We start from the raw sequence: 20,318 nt of genomic DNA on the forward strand, positions 1-20,318 counted from the left end.
CTTATTTAAACAGTTCACACACACGACAAAAAGGATAGTTGCTCATTGTGTGATGGGAGGAAGGAAAGGGGAATTGCACTGCATAATCATTTGTCACCTTCCCCTTAGTCTTTACTTAAAAGGAAGACCCAGAATTCTTTATTTTGGGGTGTGCAGATGACACCCTGGTGCTTCCCAGGTGGGAATTTATGTGTCCACTAGCATAACACATGGCTCTGTCATTCAAGATTGCAGTTTTGAACACCCTTTTGAAATGAATTCAAGAATCTGTTTTGTTGCTTCTGCATGTTTTAAACATGTGACTTGCATTTACCAGTTCTTAGGCCAGTGCTGTGAAGTGTCTGACCACCTGTCATGCTGAGGTTCCGAAAATTAGAAGGTAATGGTTTGGTGCTGCCCGTGGTCGTGTCCACGAATGGAAACATGCGTGTAGCGACTCACAGCCCCGCTGGCCGTACACGCTGTGTACACTCCAGAAGGGAGCAGCCCTCAAAGCCCCTCCAGTTCAAAACCAATTTAAATTCCGACGTGGGTAACTGAGTAGAGAGCCATCTCCCAGCACCTGCTGGAACAGAATTATGCGTACATAAAGTAACACTTTACGATTCCCTTCTCTTCTGAACCGTTCCCTTTTAATTACGTGCTGGGCCTGTGAACGTCATAAAATAAATAATCTAGACTTTTTTGGTCCAAGAAATGATGGTGAGAAAATATTGATTAGGCATCTGGAGTCTGCCGGGCATTGTGCTCTTACAGGAAGGAGTTTAAAATATGCTTAGATGACGTAGGTATTTGTCATATAGACATACAAAGAACCACTTACCCAATATTTCTCTTTTTAAAATCATTGCTCTTTTTTTACTTATTTTTTATTGAAGTATAGTTGATTTACAATGTTTCAGGTGTACAGCAAAGTGATTCAGGTATATGTGTGTATATATATATATATATTCTTTTTTCAGATTCTTTTTCATTATAGTTTATTACAAGATACTGTATATAATTCACTGTGCTATACAGCAGTTCCTTGCTATTTATATTTTATATATAGGAGGGCATATCTGTTAATCCCAAATCCCTAACTTATCCCTCCCTCCCCCTTTCCCCGTTGGTAACCATGTTTGTTTTCTATGTCTGTGAGTCTATTTCTGCTTTGTAAATAAGTTCATTTGTATCATTTTTTAAGATTCTACATATATGTGATATCATATGATTTTGTCTTTCTCTGTCTGACTTACTTCACTTAGTATGGTAATCTTTAGGCCCATCCATGTTGTTGCAAACATGCCCAATATTTCTTAAAGACAGACTATTTTGTGGAATTCAGGGGACACAAAATTCTTACAGCTGGTTGTACTTGAGTGGTTGGGATGGTGTCATGGAGCAGGTGGTACTTGAACTTGACGATGGGTAGATTTTGATACAGGAAGAGGGAGGGCACGGGGACAGGAAGGCATTCCATCTTGCAGTCAGGTGAGTCAGTGCATTCGACTGCAGTAGGATCTCTGTGAGAGACTGGAGGGGGGGACAGAGGGGGGTCAGGGCCAGATTATAAAGCCTCTCACCCTGTTCGTCAGAAATGTGTGGGGTTTTCTGGGAAGACTCCCACCAGAAGGATGCATTACATGTCCTTCCTGCTAAATAGCTTCGAATTACAGTTGATTTGTTTCTCTGAAACAAGTTACTTAATCATTCTGTGCCTTAGTTTTCTCATCTGTAACGTGGGGATAATAGTAGTTCCTACCTTGTTGGCTTGGTAGGAGGATTAAAGAAAATTATACATGTAAAACAATTAATACAGTGCCTGACATATTTCGTGTTCAATAAATGTTAGCTGTCACCATTATCGTCCATGGTCATCTTTTTAGACGTTCTCTAAAGGTAATAGGTTACTTTCCCCAGTTTACTGGAATGTCCTATCTCCAGATGACTTTACAATGGCAGTCCAGGACATAGAAAGTGTTTCCACTGCCATCCCCCCCACCCCACACACACACAGCCCAGCAACTTAGAAAACACTGCCCTTCCTTTCAGACATTTAATCATTTAACGTAAATCAGTGACGTTATTAACAAGCAAAATTAAGGCAGGCCAAAGAGGTCTGTTGAGAAAACCTATATGTTCCTCGTTCAGAAGTGAGCATGGCTTAGTGTCATGAAGGCACATTCAGATGTCAAATTCTGGCACCAAAGTTTCCCCAAAGGTAAACATCATTAATTACCAATTTCAGATCCATAGTGGAGCCAGGAGTTCCTTTCTTCCAAGTCCAATATTTCCTGTCAGAGAAAAGGAAGGCACCGGTTGGGGGTCCGTTTCACCTGCCTGCATCCAGCTTGTTTGATCTCAGGCTCTTTTTTGCTTTTTACAGACTCTCCCTTTCTACCTGGAGCCCCATTGGGAAGCAACCACACCAGGGTTATGCAACCAGCAGACTTTCTTAGCAAATACAGTGGTTAAATTGAAGGAGGTGGAGAAAATGCAAATCTAGTGACTTATAGCAATTTAGAAAACCTTATCCTCCATGGGGGTCTCAGCTGGTTGCCTTGGGGGCCCTTCAGACTCCAAGTTCCTAAGTTTTGCCAAAGCTGCTAGAGCAGTAATACCAAATAGAAGAGGAAATCAGTCCAAATGCATCCCCATGTTTGTCTTTCTCCGGAAACTCCGTTGGTAGTGTTGTGAGCTTAGCTGTCTGTTTGATGGCAAAGGATGCTTAGAAAGATAAAGAAATTTGAAGCCCTCAATAGAAGGAAAATGACATGGTGAACTGGAGAGTTTGTGTGCGCGCGCACGTGTGCGTGTGTGTATGTGAACGCGGGCAGAATTGATTTTCTCCGGTGTTCTTCTCATATTCTGAAAATAGTCTCCCCCGCCCCTCAACAAGAGCCAGATGCTTGAGGAAATGAAAGGGATCCAAAGATGGGTAATAAAATTTGTATTTTACTTTAGTCCAGTTGTTCTTAAACCTGATAACACATTGGTATCCCCTGGAGAGCTTTTAAAATATTGACGTAAACAAATAAACGTATACTGTAATTTCAGGCAGTGATAAGGGTTTTGAAGAAAGATGAAGCAGAGTGAGGGGGGGAATTGCTGGAGGAGAGGTTGCATTGGGGGCCCTTTAGGCTCCTATCTCCTAAATGTTGCCAAGACTGCGAGATCGATAGTCCCCAAAAGAGGAGGAAGTCAGACAAATGGCGTTCCTCTGTATTTGTCTCTCTCCAGAAATGCCGTTGGCCACTTTTGAATGGATGGCCAGTAGAAGCATTTCTGGCGAGGCGACAGGTTTTGAAACGTCACTGTTCCTGTGTCATTCAGGGATCTGAAGTGAGTGAAAGGACCGTGTATGGATCTGAGGGAAAAGCATTCCAGTAGAGGGAACAGTAGAGGCAAAGAGAGGCCATCTTATCTGATGTGTTCTCTCTCAGCCCCCCCATTTAACCCAGTGGTCCCCAACCTTTTTTGGCACCAGGGGCAGGTTTCGTGGAAGACAATTTTTCCACGGACGGGGGCTGGGGGATGGTTTCGGATGATTCAAGCGCATTACATTTATCGTGCACTTTATTTCTATTATTATTACATTGTCACATATAATGAAATAATTATACAGCTCACCATAATGCAGAATCAGTGGGAACCCTGAGCTTGTTTTCACTTGCCACTCACTGATAGGGTTCTGATGAGTCTGCAAGCGATTGATTTATTGTGGTCTCTGTGCAGTCAAACCTCTCTGCTAACGATGATCTGTATTTGCAGCCGCTCCCCAGCACTAGCATCACGGCCTCAGCTCCACGTCAGATCATCAGGCATTAGATTCTCATAAGGAGTGCGCAACCTAGATCCCTCGCATGCGCAGTTCACAGTAGGGTTCGCGCTCCTGTGAGAATCTACTGCCGCCGCTGATCTGACAGGAGGCGGAGCTCAGGCCGTAACACGAGCGACAGGGAGCAGCTGTAAATACAGATGAAGCTTCGCTCACTCGCCCGCCGCTCACCTCCCGCTGTGCAGCCTGGTTCCCAAAAAGCCACGGACCAGTACTGGTCCATGGCCCGGGGGTTGGGGACCCCTGATTTAACCTATTTCCATCATTCGTTCATTCAGAGACCTACTGAGGCTGTCAAGATCTTATGCCATAATTTTAATTTTTTAAACGCTGCTCCTTTTTAGAAATTGTGCTTAAGCTAATTCCCTCATGTTATGTTTTAAGCCTGGTGGTTCTCTTGGAGGAAGGGGAAATATAAGCAGAAATTTGTTCTCAGCATGATAATTTTTCATACGCTTGAAATCTTAGGATCACTGTAGGACTTTTCTTTCCCTTCGAAAAGTCTAGGGCCTTTGCAAGGTGACTCATAAGTCCTACTTTCTCTCCTCTGCTTTTGAGAATTTCCCAGTATCCTCCTAATCCATGCAATCTTGGACAAGTCTCTTAACCTTTCTGGATGCGTGGTGATTAGGCTGAGAAAAATGCCAATGCTTTGTGTATTTTGTTTTCCTTTTTCACACAAAAGTGTGATGCGACTGACTCAGAGTCTGTGTCATGCTGTTGCGTGAGTTCTGAAAAAAAAAAACAAACCCAGCACATCTTGGCCATTTAGTACAAAGAAATCTCTTTGGCATTTGAACCACTGGAAATTTCACGACTTGTTTTGTTCGGCTGGATTCATAGGAGGAGAAGGATGGAGCAGAGTTGGTGTGAAATGCTTTGCCCTCTGCTTTGGGGAGAGACAATGACACAGATGAAGATGTGGGTGTTGGGAATCGGGATTGATTGGGAAGAGAAACTTGCGGGTATTTGTTAGGAGAGCTTGTCAAGCTTCATGCCTATTTCTTATGCTTTTTGCAAATGCAGTGCTGGGCAGAGGATCTGGCTGCAATCATGACTTTTTGGTTCTGTAGAAAGATTCTTTCAGAATCTTCAGAAACCATTGTGTTCACTCAGTCACTTATAAGAATTTAAGTTGTGTATGATTTCATTCTCAAACACTGAAACCCTCTGGAGATATTCATGGCAACTTTTAGGAACCAAAATGTTAAGTTAACAGAAACTCTTATTCTCTGTTCAATGACTGGAATTTTAAATAATATTTGTTACATGTCTCCAGACCACTTTTAGTTTCTGAAAACCAAAAGGGAGTGTGTGGGGAGGATGGGGGAGGGGGAATGGGGTGGCCTGCCCATAACAGATTCTAATCCCCCAGCACAACAAAAGCGTGTTCTTCCTCTGCTAATGAAATGGACTAGAATTGAGGCCATTCTGGAAACAAATGAATTAATACAAAACGGAATGTTAGACATTAACCCTAAAAAAATACTTTAAGAAACTTAACATTCTTAAAGTGCACTGTTGAATATTATCTTGCCTCTGAAGAAAATAGCAAACACCTTTCACAGATTGGGAAGAAGGGATTTTATGCAAGTGACAGATGCTCCCTGAGAAGGTTAACAGGCAGATTTCTCAGCCACCTGTCACATTAGGGAAAGACAAGGTACAGTATTCAACTAATGACATTGTAAAGCAGGAAAGCCAACTGAAAAGTTGCTTCTCTGTTTAGAGTCTTTTAACTGTTGGAAAGTAATTCAAACATTGACAGTTGCTACCTCTAACCTGAATGTCAGATTTATTCAAAACAGTAACAACAAACAGTATCTTCATTAACATCGTTCTCCTAAAGAAACCGATTTTAATGTAAAACTCAGAGAGTACCATTTGCATCCTTAGTGATTCTGAGTACAACTATCAATAATTTATAATAGCCTGTTTTAGTACTTTCTGATGAAGCTTAAAATTGACAAATAGAAAATGATACCTGAAACGTTTATCATCACTGGGTATATTTAGGTTGTAAGCTTAAATGGCATCACAGCTTTGTGGTGAAGAACCCAGCTTTCCAGGGAGGTCATCAACCCTCCAGCCCATTCCTGGCCTAGAATTTCTGAAAGTAAGGGGACAGTATCTTTACATAAAGGGAATGTATCTCTTCCAAGCTCTAAATCTAAGCTGATTCCAAAAGATTAGTCAAAAGAACATTGAGAGGGCTTCCCTGGTGGCGCAGTAGTTGAGAGTCCACCTGCCGATGCAGGGGACACGGGTTCGTGCCCCGGTCTGGGAAGATTCCACATGCCGCGGAGTGGCTGGGCCCATAAGCCATGGCCGCTGAGCCAGCACGTCCGGAGCCTGTGCTCCGCAACGAGAGAGGCCACGACAGTGAGAGGCCCACATAACGCCAAAAAAAAAAAAAAAAAAAAAAAGAACATTGAGAGAGTATTTAATGAGGTCTTCAAGCAGGTAAAAAGAAGTTGTGAACTCTTCATTCTATCTAGAATGTATCATTTATCTTAAAACTGTTTGAGAATATAATACCCACCAACTTAGACCTTCCCTAGAAAATACTCACTGGATGTGCCTTTGTATTCCTCTTTGGGATAAATGTATCCAGGGGGAACAATATACACAGGCACACACACACTGTGAAAATGTATTGTATGTGTATACTATATATAAATATATTTTTTCTTCCGTAACCCTGGAAGGTTTCTTCCTGCTCTGCTCCGCCCCTATCTAACCAGCTATTGGAAACTGTGGGCTCTTAACCATGTCAAGAGATGAAAAGCCCAGAGAAGGCTCCTGGCAAAAAGTTGAACAGAAGTCTAAACAATTGCTAAACAGTCTCTCCAGGGTGAGGTGGAGGTGGCAGGGGGGACATGAAGAAATTCATGGCCTCTTCTTTTTATTGTTACATGCCAAGGAAATGTTTACATCCTTACAGCCCAGTAGCACAGTTACTCTCCAGAATCTAATATACCAGCTCTGAACTATGCATTTTTTTAAAAAGGTTTTCAAAATGATCTTGACCCTTCAGCTTCCAGAAAGATAACTTTAACAAATGTATCCTTCTTTGTTATATCGGACTTCAGACCAGCTTTCATTCCCCGCCCCACCTTCACCCAAATAACATCTTCACTAATATTCTACTTGTCCCAACAATCAGATTGTTTGCTACTTAGTCGTAAGATTTATTTCCTGCATCTCTGATGGGGCTAAAGGAATATGCAAGCAGTGTTTATGCTGTGCCCCAAAGATTTGATTGGGGGGGTGGGCATTTACTAAGTTGAGCATTAAACCATCTCACATGATGGCAAATGTAACCCCCCAGAGATAGTCATTTTCATGGATCGATATTTTATGTTATCAAGATGGACAATTTAAAAAATTCTAGCAACCCTTCTTCTTCACTAAATACTTCTGAGTACATGACACACACCAGGGTACTCCTTGTCATCCCCATAGTAGCCCGGGGCATCTATTTTTCTGCCCTGTTTTAAACAGGTTCCTGATCAGAGAAGTTAAATTTTTGCACACGATCACACAGCTATTAATTGGCAGAACTGGGACTCGAACTGTGGTCTGCTTCACTCTTTCCCCTACCGAAATATCCCTAAGGATTAACAAGCCATTAATCGATTACTGGGGGAAAAGAAAAGATATATATCTCAGAGGATAAGCCATTGAACTCATCGGTAGTATTTCCTCTAGTGTTCAAAGCACTGTTTTTGTCTTCTATTACTTATCAGATTAGGGAGTACTACTTCTACATAAATTAGGGAGTACTACTTCTACATAAATCTCCACAGTAGTGGAGATCATTTGACTTTTCTCATCTAACATGATGGCAGCTCTAGGCATGGCATCTGTTTTGGATTTCATCTGAAAATGTGTTTCAAAACCTAATAATGCCATCTAGTCGGGGAGAAAAAAAAAAGTGCTGGAAAACCCAGGCGCTCACCAAGAGGCGGATGATAACTGGTATGGCAGTTCGGCCACCTCTTTCTGCACGTCGGAGAACATTTTCCAGGACTGGGTGAAGGGTGATCTCTGAAGAATTGTAGAACAGCAGTGTTGAAAGTTTTAATGGCAATAATAAAATTTTACTTTTGGACAGGGCTTTCCAAATTATACAAAACTCAGCTTTCTCTCTGGAGATCTCCAAGGTTAAACAAGACCACACAGTTCCTCAGGGGAAGCGTGGACTGGGATTTGTTCACGACACTGCACAAGGTCTCTTGGTTTATTATCATAGCCTGTATCAATAGCACATCTAAGAGAATTGATTTCATCTTCTGTGACTTCACTGTACCTTTAGGGATGGACTAAGAAAACCTCTCAGGCCACCTTTCCTGCAACAGGATACATAAGCAATGAGCAAACTTAATAATAACAACAGTGTATTGAGCACTTACTATTCGTCAGGCACTAGACAAAGTGCTTTTATTCATTCGCTCATTCATTCATTCATCAAATATATATTGAGTGCCTTCCATACTCAAGGCCACACACTAGGTTCCAGAGATACAGAGGGTGACAGTCCTGTTGGACGCAAAACTCTGTGCTCTCTCATTATGCAGTGTTGGCCTTTATTCCACTCAGTTCCATTTTTCCCAAAAAAGACAATGCTGTTTTGACCTCCAAAGAGGCCTCCTTTGCTGACTTAGGGCACGTGAGAAGGAAGCAAGTCCAGCCTCCAAGTCAGACATCCTGGTTAGAAGTCTCTGTTTGGCCACTTGGCCACTTACTGTGTGACCTTGAGCAAGGAGCCTTACCTCTCTGTGCCTCCGTTTCCTCAATTACAAAAGGAAGAAAATAATAGTGCTTGCCTGATCACTTGGCAGGCAGAACACACACTGGTAATGTTAACCTTTATCCTCATCCATCGTCATCGTCGTTATCATCAGTATCAGTAAACTTCTCATATAGAGTTTTGAGTTTTCTTCTCAAGGCACTTCACCTATAATAGGGGCACTGCCCCTGTTTTATCAGACACTTGCCTGTGGTTTTCAACTCATCTTCGCACAGAGGAAGCAGTGCCCTACCTCAGCGACACTCTGAGGTCACAGAACCAGAGAGGGAACCAACTGGTTCAGCAAGGGAGTGAGCAACCACAGACCCAGACAGTTGGTCGTGACTTCCAGACCCAAGGCCAGTTTTAATAAGCATTCAGAGAATGGGTATATGGCAGAATACAGAGGCTTTAAAGCAGGATGCCCGTTAAGGAAAAGAGAAGTTGAACTCAGAACCCATTTCTTCAAGACATATTTAAACACCTGTCTCTGAGCAGGAATTTTAAATGGAGTTGGTGACAAGTTTCACCACAGTTATGCTAAACCATAATTGCAATACTTTCAATATTGACCTTCACTTCCCATATCTACTTTAAAACGGTGGTGATAGGTGGAAATTAGATTAATTATCCAGGCTAAGCTCAATTTCTCTTTTGCTTAATAGGCCTTTTGCCCTAGAAACTCTGTTTTCTGCCATGCACACCTACCTATGGCTGCTTATTAACTTGTATCATAACTAGCAAATCATTCTGTGACACTTAAAACAAAATAAAAACTAAGCTAAAGCCCTACTCTTCATGGCCTGGATGAATAAGCAGTAGACCTGAATTATTAATGAGGGGGAGAGTAGATGATCTATTTTATATTCTTTCTCTGTAGGGAATTGTTCCATACATCGTAGTGCTCAGCAAAATAATATTCTATATTTAAATAACCCTTAGCATATGATTAACCACAATTGATGTTTATGAAGGCCTCAGAAGACTTGAACCCTCTTTCAATGAGTGCGTCCTCATGCCACGCCTCTGTTATAGGTGGGAAGTATTATTCTCTCAATGAGAAATTCAGGTTAGAAGTGTTCTCCAAACCCAATCAATAGAGAGATTCAAGTTTGCTCCTTGTCACTTCACATTCTTTTTTTTAAATTTATTTTATTGCATTGTAGCTGATTTATGTGTTAATTTCTGCTGTATAGCAAAGTGATTCAGTTATACATATAGATACATTCTTTTTCATATTCCTTTCCATTATGGCTTATCACAGGACATTGAATATAGTTGCTGTACAGTAGGACCTTGTTATCCCTTCTATATATAATATATATAATAGTTTGCATCTACTAATGCCAAACTCCCAATCGTAACCTCCTCCAAACCCCCTCCTCCTTGGCGAACAAAGGCCTATTCTGTATGTCTATGAGTCTGTTTCTGTTTCGTAGAAATGTTCATTTGTGTCCTATTTTAGATTCCGCATATAGTTACTTCACATTCTTATTCCATAATTCTTGGAGGCGAAACCAAGAAACAACTTGGGACAACTTGGGACAATGGTATAGTGGCTTGTTCTTTGGAGGCAGAAAGACCTGAATTCATGCTATGTCTTATTTATGAGTTTCCTCATACGTTAAAAAAAAGATACAGGTTTAGGTTAAGGGCTATTGAGATGTAAATGATCAATAAAGTATTGCTGATGCCTGCATTTAGCATGAGTGGGGCATCTCATCCATTCATTCTCCATTTAACAAACATGGCAGAGAACTTGGTAGGCAGTAGGCGCTGCTTCAGTACTTGGGATGGAAGCATGCCTCCTGCCCTCAAGGAGTTCAGAGCTGTTGGAGGAGTGAAGGTAATAAATAAATACATAGAGTTTAGAAAAGGCCATGGTTTGAATAAGCCCAGTACACTGTGGAAACCTCTGGGAGGGAGGTCTGGAATGAAGAGGAGAGGTTTCCCCAAGGAAGCAACTCTTGAGTTAACTGCTTTCAAGGTTAAGTAGGTGTTCGACAGGTGAACGAAAGATGGAAATCAGAGAGGGGCTCCCTGGGAGAGAGAGGAACCTGCACCACAACAGAAATGCCAGGAGAATGGTGACTCCTGGGAAGTAGAGCCCTGGGTGGGTGCTGGATTGTACAGAGGCTGGGCCCACTTTGTGAGGGAATTTGGATGTTATGCTCAAGTCCAATCAGATGGGCCATGGGAAACATCTTAAACAGGGGAGTGACTGTCCACCTGGTGTGACACAGGGTCCTCTCTGGTGGTAGTATGACTGTGGCTGCGCCGGGGCTGATGCTGCGGAGAGGCTAGCGTGGGGGAGGAGCTGCCGCCAGCCAGCCAGGCGGAATGGGAACCTGCAGAGTCCGAGCGTCCCTGAATTACGCTCATAATCTTCTGTGATTCCCTGTCTTGTGTTTTTAAAGAGGAAAGAGGTCAAAACAGGAAAGCAACTGCTTGTGGAAGTCATTAGGTTGCCATTCGACGAGTTTGAAGGGGAAGGGCATATATGTTAGTGCTACACCCAGGATACTCAGGGATGCATTCAGTTCAGCAGGCGTATACTGATTGTCTTCTAGGGCCAGGAGTCGGAAATCCAGGAATCCAAACCCTGGTCCCCACCCTGGGGAATCACTTGTTCTGTGGGCAAGGGGGGCTGACTTAGAATAACAGGTAAATGTCTTTTATCCAATAAGTCTGCCCTATCGCTTCTTCAAATTTCTAATAACTGGGAAATAGAAATTCAGTGATGTTGAATGCTGGACCTAGAATATTCTGGGTTCCTCCTGAGAGCAAGTACACATACAGGGGAAAAAAAGAAACAAACCTGCAATATTTTGCTAAAATATGTTCCTAGGGGCTAAGATTCCCCCAGTGTAGCATACACAAATCAAACAGCAAGAAAAGTTTAGGAAGTCCCTAGCGGTCCAGTGGTCAGGACTCAGTGCTTTCACTGCCGAGGGCCCGGGTTCCATCCCTGGTCAGGGAACTAAGATCCCACAAGCCTCGTGGCCCAGCCAAAAATAAAAAGAGAGAGAGAGGGAAAGAAAAGTTTGATGCCATCCCTTGTTAGTTAACTGTTGCCATCATGCCAGTGGTCTTGTCCCAGTACAGTAGTCTATATATAATAGATGCTGAATAAAAGTTAGATGAGGAGGGCTTCCCTGGTGGCGCAGTGGTTGAGAGTCTGCCTGCCGATGCAGGGGACGCGGATTCATGCCCCAGTCCGGGAAGAACCCACATGCCGCGGAGCAGCTGAGCCCGTGAGCCATGGCCGCTGAGCCTGCGCGTCCGGAGCCTGTGCTCCGCAGCGGGAGAGGCCACAGCAGTGAGAGGCCCGCGTACCGGAAAAAAAAAAAAAAGTTAGATGAGGGGATGCATTACTGGGGCCTGCGTTTGTTGCTGGTCTTGTTTTAGGCGACAGGATGGAGGAAGGAAGAGGAACGGGGAGCCTTCTCTGCCTGTCAGGACAGACTCCAAAAGCTGCACCTATCACTTCCTCTCAGATTCAGCCGGACCAAACCTGGGTGCACGGGCACATCTGGATGCAAGAGAGGCTGAGGATAGCACCTTGTTCCTGGTGGCCCCGTGCCCAGGTAAAATCAGGATTCTATTATAAAAAGAAGGGGAGAAAGGTGGCTATGGAGGGACCCACAATTTCTAGTGCTAGTGACAAATGGACCCTTTAAAGAAATGACTTGAGAACTCAAGTTGCAGAATTCACCTATGTTAAATGACAGCCCAGAAGGAGTTCATGAATCCTCAAAACACACAGTCTAGAAGAAGTTTGTCGAATTTCATGAGACGGGTAATCTTTGATCTGGGGTTTGAAAGGCGTGGCAGGTACTAGTAGGCGCTCTCTCTGCAACCTGGCTGCTCCCTTCCAGGTCAGCTGGTGAGATGAGAGCCCCAGCAGGCTGCCTCTCCCGTCCCGTCTCCATGACTTGAGCATCCCACACACTTCCCTGCTTTATGCACGGCTGCTGTCCTCTTGGGTAGTTCTGTCTGTTTGAAGATAGGTCTGTATTGACAGATGGCAAGGCCATCTCTAAAGAGGTTCAGAGTATCACTCAGATCCTTTGCAGTCAGTGGCTGGGGCTGGTATTATGCTGAATAAGCTAGCAAGCTTCTACCCCGGTGGGTACCAAGATGTCTTCAGCCTTCCTCTGCCCTTCATAGGTGCAACAGAGCCCATGATGCAGCCATGGCTTCGGGGAGACTGAAGGAGGGCTGAACCAAGAGTCAGAAGCCCAAGGTGCAGGTCTTCAGGCCACTCAAGAAATTTAACTTCTCTCATAGACCATTGGAATGAAAAATGAAAAATGCCTAGATGAGCAGTGGGCGCCATGCAGAGGGAATGGGTTTTGGATTCAAACCAGTCTGGGCTGGAGCCCTAACCCTGACAGTTACTGGTTTTGCAGCTGTGGGAAGTTTTCTTTATCTCTGAGTCATGGTTTTCTGATCTGTAAAGTGGGTATAAAAATGCTGCTCTACAGAGTAGGGTAAGAATGTAACGAATGAAAGCACTCAATAAGCAGCTATTATTTTTCTTGCCTCTTTCATCTCTAAACATTGATGATGAAAATACCTTAAATTCAACTGAGTCCAATAGTGAGATTTAGCTCTGTTAAAAGCACAGTGGTTCTGCGATATTGAAGATAACATTATTGGCTCCATCCACAGAATTATATGTCACTTTCCTGAAATCCACACAATTTTCTGAGTAACATTGCTGCATAGGGCATCATCCATTGTAGTGAAAAAATAAAATAAAAATCCATCAAGTCTTTCAAGGCTGCAAAAAATATGTAATAACTCGGGTCAAATTCTCCCATGTCACTAATATTAATGATATCAGTTGCTTCCTTTGGTTCAACACTGTGGCAAAAATCAAAAAAATGTTCAGAACAGCTATTTATTTGCCAGTACTGAGGAGAGAGAAGCAGGCAGAGATCATGTGTTAGGTCAACTAAGAGATTTCTTTGGAGGAACCATGAATCAGTCTTTATTCTTTTTTACAAGTATTGGAAAACAAAGTGTGTTGGACCAGGACAGTATGTACCCCCATTCAACCCTCCTTCTCATTTGTGTTATAGAATAGAAGCTCTGAGCACAAAAATTTTATAATGACTTCCTGATGACGTTCCGGCTCCAGACTCTTTCTTGTGCATGAATGGGAAATAAACTCAAAAAGTACTTTAAGCTCTTGAATTCTGAATGAGCACAATATAATCAACCCTGAATGCCTCAACTTTCCCTTGAAACTTCTGCTTGATCCACCTACACAGTTATTCCAGGCAATTATCATCATTACCGGGGCTTGGTATCTGGAACAATCTTTACTCATCAGCCCCTATTATTGACTTTCCACATAAGCAGAAGCAAATCTTTCCAAGTCTTTCTATTCAATCTAAGTTCAAGGCTATTTCAAGTACCTAATCTGAATGGAGCACCGTGTAATCTCCAAAGAGTAGAAAACTCAAAGTCCTACAGTCTAGCAGGACTGACTAGTATAAATGCCAGGAGAAAGGTGCAAATTTAGTAACATGGGGCTTCCAGGAAGAACGATTCCCTTCACACTGGGCACCTCAGGACTAGCTTCATCTAAAAGTAACTTTTTTAGATCAGAAGTTGCAAAATGACCACCTGTGAGCCAGATCCACAGATGGATTTTATCTGGCCTGTACAGCACTGTTTTGTTAAATTGAATTCTTTGCTAGCCTTTAAAATTTGGGGAGGTTTTATATTTAAAATCTATATCCCTGCTTCTCTTAAAAGATTGGCAGAGCTGGCATTACTGAGTCACCCTTCCCACCAGCTACAAGTGGCTCAAGAGGTTGCCCTTTTCAACAGAACAAGCATTCTCCAATCCCCACCACTCTCTATTGCCCTACACTTGGCTACTTCACGTCTAGGCAGGGAGTAGTGGAGGACAATGCTGTAAAATGAGGAGTGAGAATAGTCCTGCTGTGGATGCCCTTGAGCACCAACCAAAGCATTGCACTTAATTCCGTGAACCATAGGGATCATTAGAGTGTTAAGAGCCATCATTTAGGAAGATCACAGTGCCTCAGGCATCCAGCCTAGAGAGGAGAAAGGAGAAAACGAGGGAAGGGAGAGGACAGGGAAATCAGTAAGGAGGTTGTTATCATTCTTTAAAACCCACGTCTCCATTTATTATCCCTCTTTCTTAACCCTACATGGAAATTCTGTAGACTGAACTAGAAAGAATGCTGGACTGTAAGTCAGAAAACTGGGCTTCAGTTACAGGTCTGCCCTTGCTAGCTAACACAGTGCGTGGGCAAGATTTGGGCTTTCTAGTCCTCCCTTTGCTCGTGATGAAGGGAGCCATGAGGGTAACGTTGACCTCCCAGGATTATGGTGGGGATTAAGCAACACAGCATTTTGGACGGTCTTCATGGACTCTGTTACCAGCCCCTCCTGACTTCATTTCTGCAAACTTCTCCGTATCAGCAGGCTTACCCCCATCTCTTTCCTATTGATCAACTTTGACTTTATTCCAATGATTTCCCAGCTTGGATTCCTCCTGAGCTGCTGCTTATTTTTTGCCTTCTTAGTTGAGGCTTAAAGGCAGGGTTTCAGGGTGGAAAGGCCTCGAGGGACAACTAAGGGCCCCCTCCTTGCTGTAGCCATCTCCCCTCCAGTATCCCAGCCTCTCCTTGAACCCCTCCAGGAACGGAGCCCTTACTCCTCACTGTGACTGTTTTCTTTTTTTTTTTTTACTGAAACCCTGTAATTTCAACTACCATTTGTCCTAGTAGTCGTGTGCTCTGTGAGCAAACAGAGCAAGTCTGCTGTTTCTTTGCCAGCAAAATGCTCTTGTTCTTTGAAGACAGTTACCAGCTCGCGCTCCCCACTGCCGGATATTCCTCTTCAGATTAAATTTGCAGTTTCTCCGGCTTATCCTTTATATGACACGGTCACAAGTCCCCCCTCCCATCCTGAAGTTCTGCCCAACTTACACCGTCTTTCCATCACCGGCTGCTCTTCACTTCCCTCCCCTCCCCCTCCTTATCTAGCCATTCTGCACGTAGACCCTTGGTCTCATCCCACCCTGGACTATGCCAAGAAAGCACCCTTAGCCCACCCCCGCCCCCTACATTTGCCTCACCTCTCCCTTCATTCAAACTTCTCACATTCCGCGCTTTAAATTGGGCCATTTGTCTAAGATAAGGGTTCATGATCTCCAGAGTCATTAATGGAGCCGTATTTGGCGTACTCATAATGTTGAACATTATTGAGCGTTTACCCCTGTACTTAAGCGTACGTCCCATGTCATCTCATTGAGTCTTCACACTCCCACGTAAGTCAGTACTGTTAGCACCATCCCTCTTTCAGAGTTGGAGGGAAGGAGCCTTTGCAGATGAAGGAACCGTTCAAGTGGCAGCGCTGGGATCAAACCCAGGCTGCCTAGCTCAGAGCCTGTGCTTCTCATCACTGCCCTGGGCCTCCTCTCAGCATCTTTGTCTGAGGGCTATACCTGAGTATCCTTTCATTTGTTTATTTGTTGCATAATTTCTTTAGGGCTTTCACAAGATTTAATAGAAAGTGTAATTACTGTAATCATTACTGTCATGCATGAAGGCTTCTTTCCTTCCTCCTGTTTGTTTCAATAAAAGCCCCTAAAGCCATAGCCTGGCCCCCACCATCTTCAGGAAGATTTCTAAGAGTATGTTACGGGATGCTCCAAAGGCAGGTGGATATATTCAAACGCTAAGCATTGCAATGCATTTCCCCACCTCTCCTCATTCCCCTTTTTTGCTCTGTTTTTGTCCATAGCACTTATTTTATAATGTATGATATAATTCACTTATTTATTTTTGTTTAGTATCTGTCTCCTCTCACTAGAATGTAAGCTCCATGAGGGCAAAAATATTGTCTTTTGTGTATTGCTGCATCCTCAGCTTGGCACAGAATAAGAGCACAATAAATATATCCTGAATGAACGATACAGCAAGAAAGCATTCCACCTCCTTTTGAACATGGACCTTTGACCTTAGACCTTCGTTGTTCTCGACAATCACCTTGACCCCCTTGCCTCCATCACCCTTATCCTCACCTACACTCTTTAGCTGATGTCCACTCAGCCTTGAAGCCTCAGCTCACCTGGGCTTGGATTTCTACCAGAGCCTTAGCTGTTCCCTGAGGCCCACATGCCCCTCCTCTGTGCTTCCTCGTCACCCTGTGTTTGTCTCTGTCACTGTCCTTCCTGCTTTGTATTCCTGTAGCCTGCACTTGCAGACAGACATCTCCTCGCTAACCCTAAGCTCTCTGAAGGCAGGGGTCTTCTTATTCATGTTTGTCTCCCAGCACCCAGCCCAGCGCCTGGCATAGAGTTGGTGCTCAATAAATAGTTAATTCGTGAATTAAAAATACTGTTTTTCATAATGGAGCTTTGGAGCCACAAGGAGAGGCACAAACTAGCTTTGAGTGTGGTTAAGAACCAGAACTTGCCACTGGGGGATAGAAGTTCTTTATTCAATTCGTATTTACTGAGTGTCCGTTATATGCCAGGTGCTGGTCTAGACAGAAGGAGACGTCAGGGAACGAAACAGTCAGAAATGCCCACCATGGAACATTCTAGTGGGAGGCGAGAGAAGATAAGGAATATGATAAATAAATGAGTTGCAGAGTATGTTAGGAGTGATACGTGCTAGAGAGGAAAAGAAGCAGCAGGCCAGGACGAGGGGGATTATGAGTGGGGGAAGGAGGTGGAATATTCAATAGGGTGGACAGGAAAATGTCAATTTTCAATAGTTTTCTTACCGAAAAGACCACAGAAGCCTTGCAGAAACACTTGCTGCATTCCTACAATGAGCAAGGCGCTCTGTGGAAGCCTGAGAATTCCAAAATGGAGCTCAGACACTGGTGAGAAGACTGTCATATCAATCAGAGTACGATAAACACGAGCGTCCAGAGATAAAATGGGATGCCAGCAGGCTCTGTGAATAAACCAAACTGGCTTTCCAAATGCTGTGTAAATATCACCCTGGCCATCCTCATCCTCATCTCTCCTTAGCTGTCCCCTGCCCTTTTCTACACTGCTTCACAGCCTTTAAAATTGCTTACGGTGCTAGGACGGTAACTCTGAAACATGTCCGTTCGTTCGGAAGAGTTATAAAGTGTAGTTCTCCGGGGTGGTAGGATCCTTGAGGGTGTCGCGGATAACCGTTGATCTAGAAGCATCGGTGTGGCTGCTCCACTCACAGTAACACACACTGCCGCTGCTGAGCTGCCATTCCTGGAGGAGAGAGGCCCCGAGCGGGCCAGGGAGAAGGTGATTTCAGTTGAACCGTCTGTTGACACCTCTCATCCTTTGGCTCTTTGCACATGGAAACAAGCCAATCGTGGAGCCTGTGCGGCCCCCTCAGACGTCACGCTGCTATTGGCATGCTTCTCACCACACTCCCTTCCATCGGGTGGCCTTTTGCACGCAATGGCCCCACTCTGGAGCATGCTGGCTTGATCCACAGCACTTCCTGACTGCCTCTGGCGGTGCCTGTAAAGCTTGCCTCCTGACCACCTTAGCAGCATGTCCTGAGCACCTCGGCCGCCAGGAGCGGTACCAGGCATTCCTGACCGAAAAGGCCTCCAGCTGAGAACAGGATTACGTCCTTGGTGTGGGAGCCGACGTCCAGTTCACGTTTGCAGAGCGGTCAGCTTTTTCCTACGTTTCTCGTCTATGGAAGTGTTTCCACTGAGTTCGATGCCTTGATTAGCTCATGAACCAGCATAAATTTGGATCCTGGTCTTGGCCCCTGTCCAACAGATGTCTATGGAGAAGTATTTTCGGCTCTGCGGCTAACAGAGAATCCTGTTGATTCTTGAATAAATTACCCATGGAGCTGAAGTGTGCTGCCGATTGGAGGAGTTTAATTCATGATAGCAGTTTCCCTGTGAAAGGTCTGAGTCTTCCTTGGGAGTTATAGAAGTGTAACATCGACCCACGTTTGAAATCTAATGCACTATCAATCAAGTAGAAGTCTTATGCAGTGCCCTCTTAGCCTGGGTTCCCCAGAAAGCAGGGACTGAGATGAAGCTTAAGTGCAGATGCTTCACTGGTGAATGCGAACCAAGGAGCAGGGGTGGGGGCCAGGTGGAGAGAAGCAGGGAAGCAGAGGGAGCCAGTGCAAAGATGGGTAATGGGAACCCAGCCCCCGCAATGGTGACTGGTTGCTGGATTCCGTGGAAAGCCCGAGCAGCTGTATAAATATGGTACAGAACTTTCTGTCCAGGCAAAGAAAAGGGGAAGCCTTTATCCGTTCGCTTCCAGCCACCACTGGCCAAAATTTCTCCCCATAGATTGTTACCCCGCTGACCTTCAGGGCTATGTATATATGAGTACCGAGCAGGCTCTTGGGTTGCCTGCTGCCTCTGTGTCAGCAGAGAAGCTCGGGATGGAAAGAGACAGGTACTGAGGTGAAGCAAGGCCCTTGGGTTGCAAACTGCATGAAGCCGATTAGAACCCACACAAAACTGGTCACTGCTGCAGGAGTGGGAGTATGAGACAGGTGTCTTATTAAAGACACCAGCAAACAACAGATCTTTATCATAATTGACAACTGAGTCATCCTTTATACAAAAACTCCTTTCTTAGAGACAAAACCATCCAGAGTACCTGTGCTATTGAAACCCAGCAGGACCCCGTGGGACCCTCCTGGGTACAAATCCTTTCTGTGTCCATCACCAGCCCCCCCTTTCTTGTTTATAAGAAATAGGCTTCATTCAGCCTCCTTGATCTTCCCTGAATTCCAAAGGGCAGATTCAAACAGTTGCTAATCTGTGAAGGGAGGGAATGCAGACATGTAGGAGGAGAAGTCAAGAAACAATAGTGTAGCAAGGGGGCAGGGTCCTGGTTCCTCCTTAAGGAATAGACATAACAATACCTTTGAGTTCTTCTGCAGGAACTAAGGCCCCCTCCCAGGTGGAGGGTGGTACCTTCAGGCTGAGCCCAAGATTCCCGGAGCACCGCCCTGTTACATCACCACCAACTAATCAGAAGTGAGGCGCTAGAAGTATCCAGTAATAGCACTGGATGCTTTGCACTATTTAACTCTGTATTTATAGTCCGCCCCGTCCCAGGAAAGGCACAAGGTTGTTTGCATACCTTCCACTTGTGCAGCACTCTGCTGGGACCCCTATTCTAAACCTGGTCAGGTGACTACTGCTCTTAGCAAAAGCATGGGGATGGTACCAATAAGAGACTTGATTTAGATCAGATTTGTCTGATGGTTGCTACTGTCATTTTCTCAAAAGAAAAATTCTCCTCACTCCTCAACTCCAATTATAAGTCCTTGATTACTGCCTCCCCCCACGCACTGCCAAGGGAATCCCGTAAGTTTCTACCCACTTCGGTACCACAGTGCTTCTTCCCTTTTTACCTCTTGAAACCTTTCCTTCCCTGTGCCTGAAAAAAAGCTTAATGGTTCCCATTTTCCCAAACCTATCAAATACACAACTTTTAATGGCTTCTGAGCTTCCTGAGTTTAAAGAGGCAAGATTTGAAGTAGGAAAAGATTGCTTAAACAAGGCACAAAAAGGACTAACCGTAATGAAAAGATGGATACATTGAACTTTACTAAAAATTAAGAACTCGTATTCATCAAAAGACACCACTCAGAGAATAAAAAGGCAAGACACAGATTGGGAGAAGATATTCGCCATACATACGTCTGACAAAGGGCCCAATTCCAA

General features: G+C 44.2%; 1 protein-coding gene across 3 annotated transcripts in view; it reads left to right on the plus strand.

Annotated features, from left to right (window-relative positions):
* The window catches only part of RCAN2 (regulator of calcineurin 2), a 265,907-nt gene that overhangs the window by 175,562 nt on the left and 70,027 nt on the right, over positions 1-20,318 (plus strand). The window lies entirely within an intron of this gene.

This window comes from Tursiops truncatus, chromosome 10, assembly GCF_011762595.2.
Source record: "Tursiops truncatus isolate mTurTru1 chromosome 10, mTurTru1.mat.Y, whole genome shotgun sequence".
In the NCBI taxonomy this organism is placed as follows: domain Eukaryota; kingdom Metazoa; phylum Chordata; class Mammalia; order Artiodactyla; family Delphinidae; genus Tursiops; species Tursiops truncatus.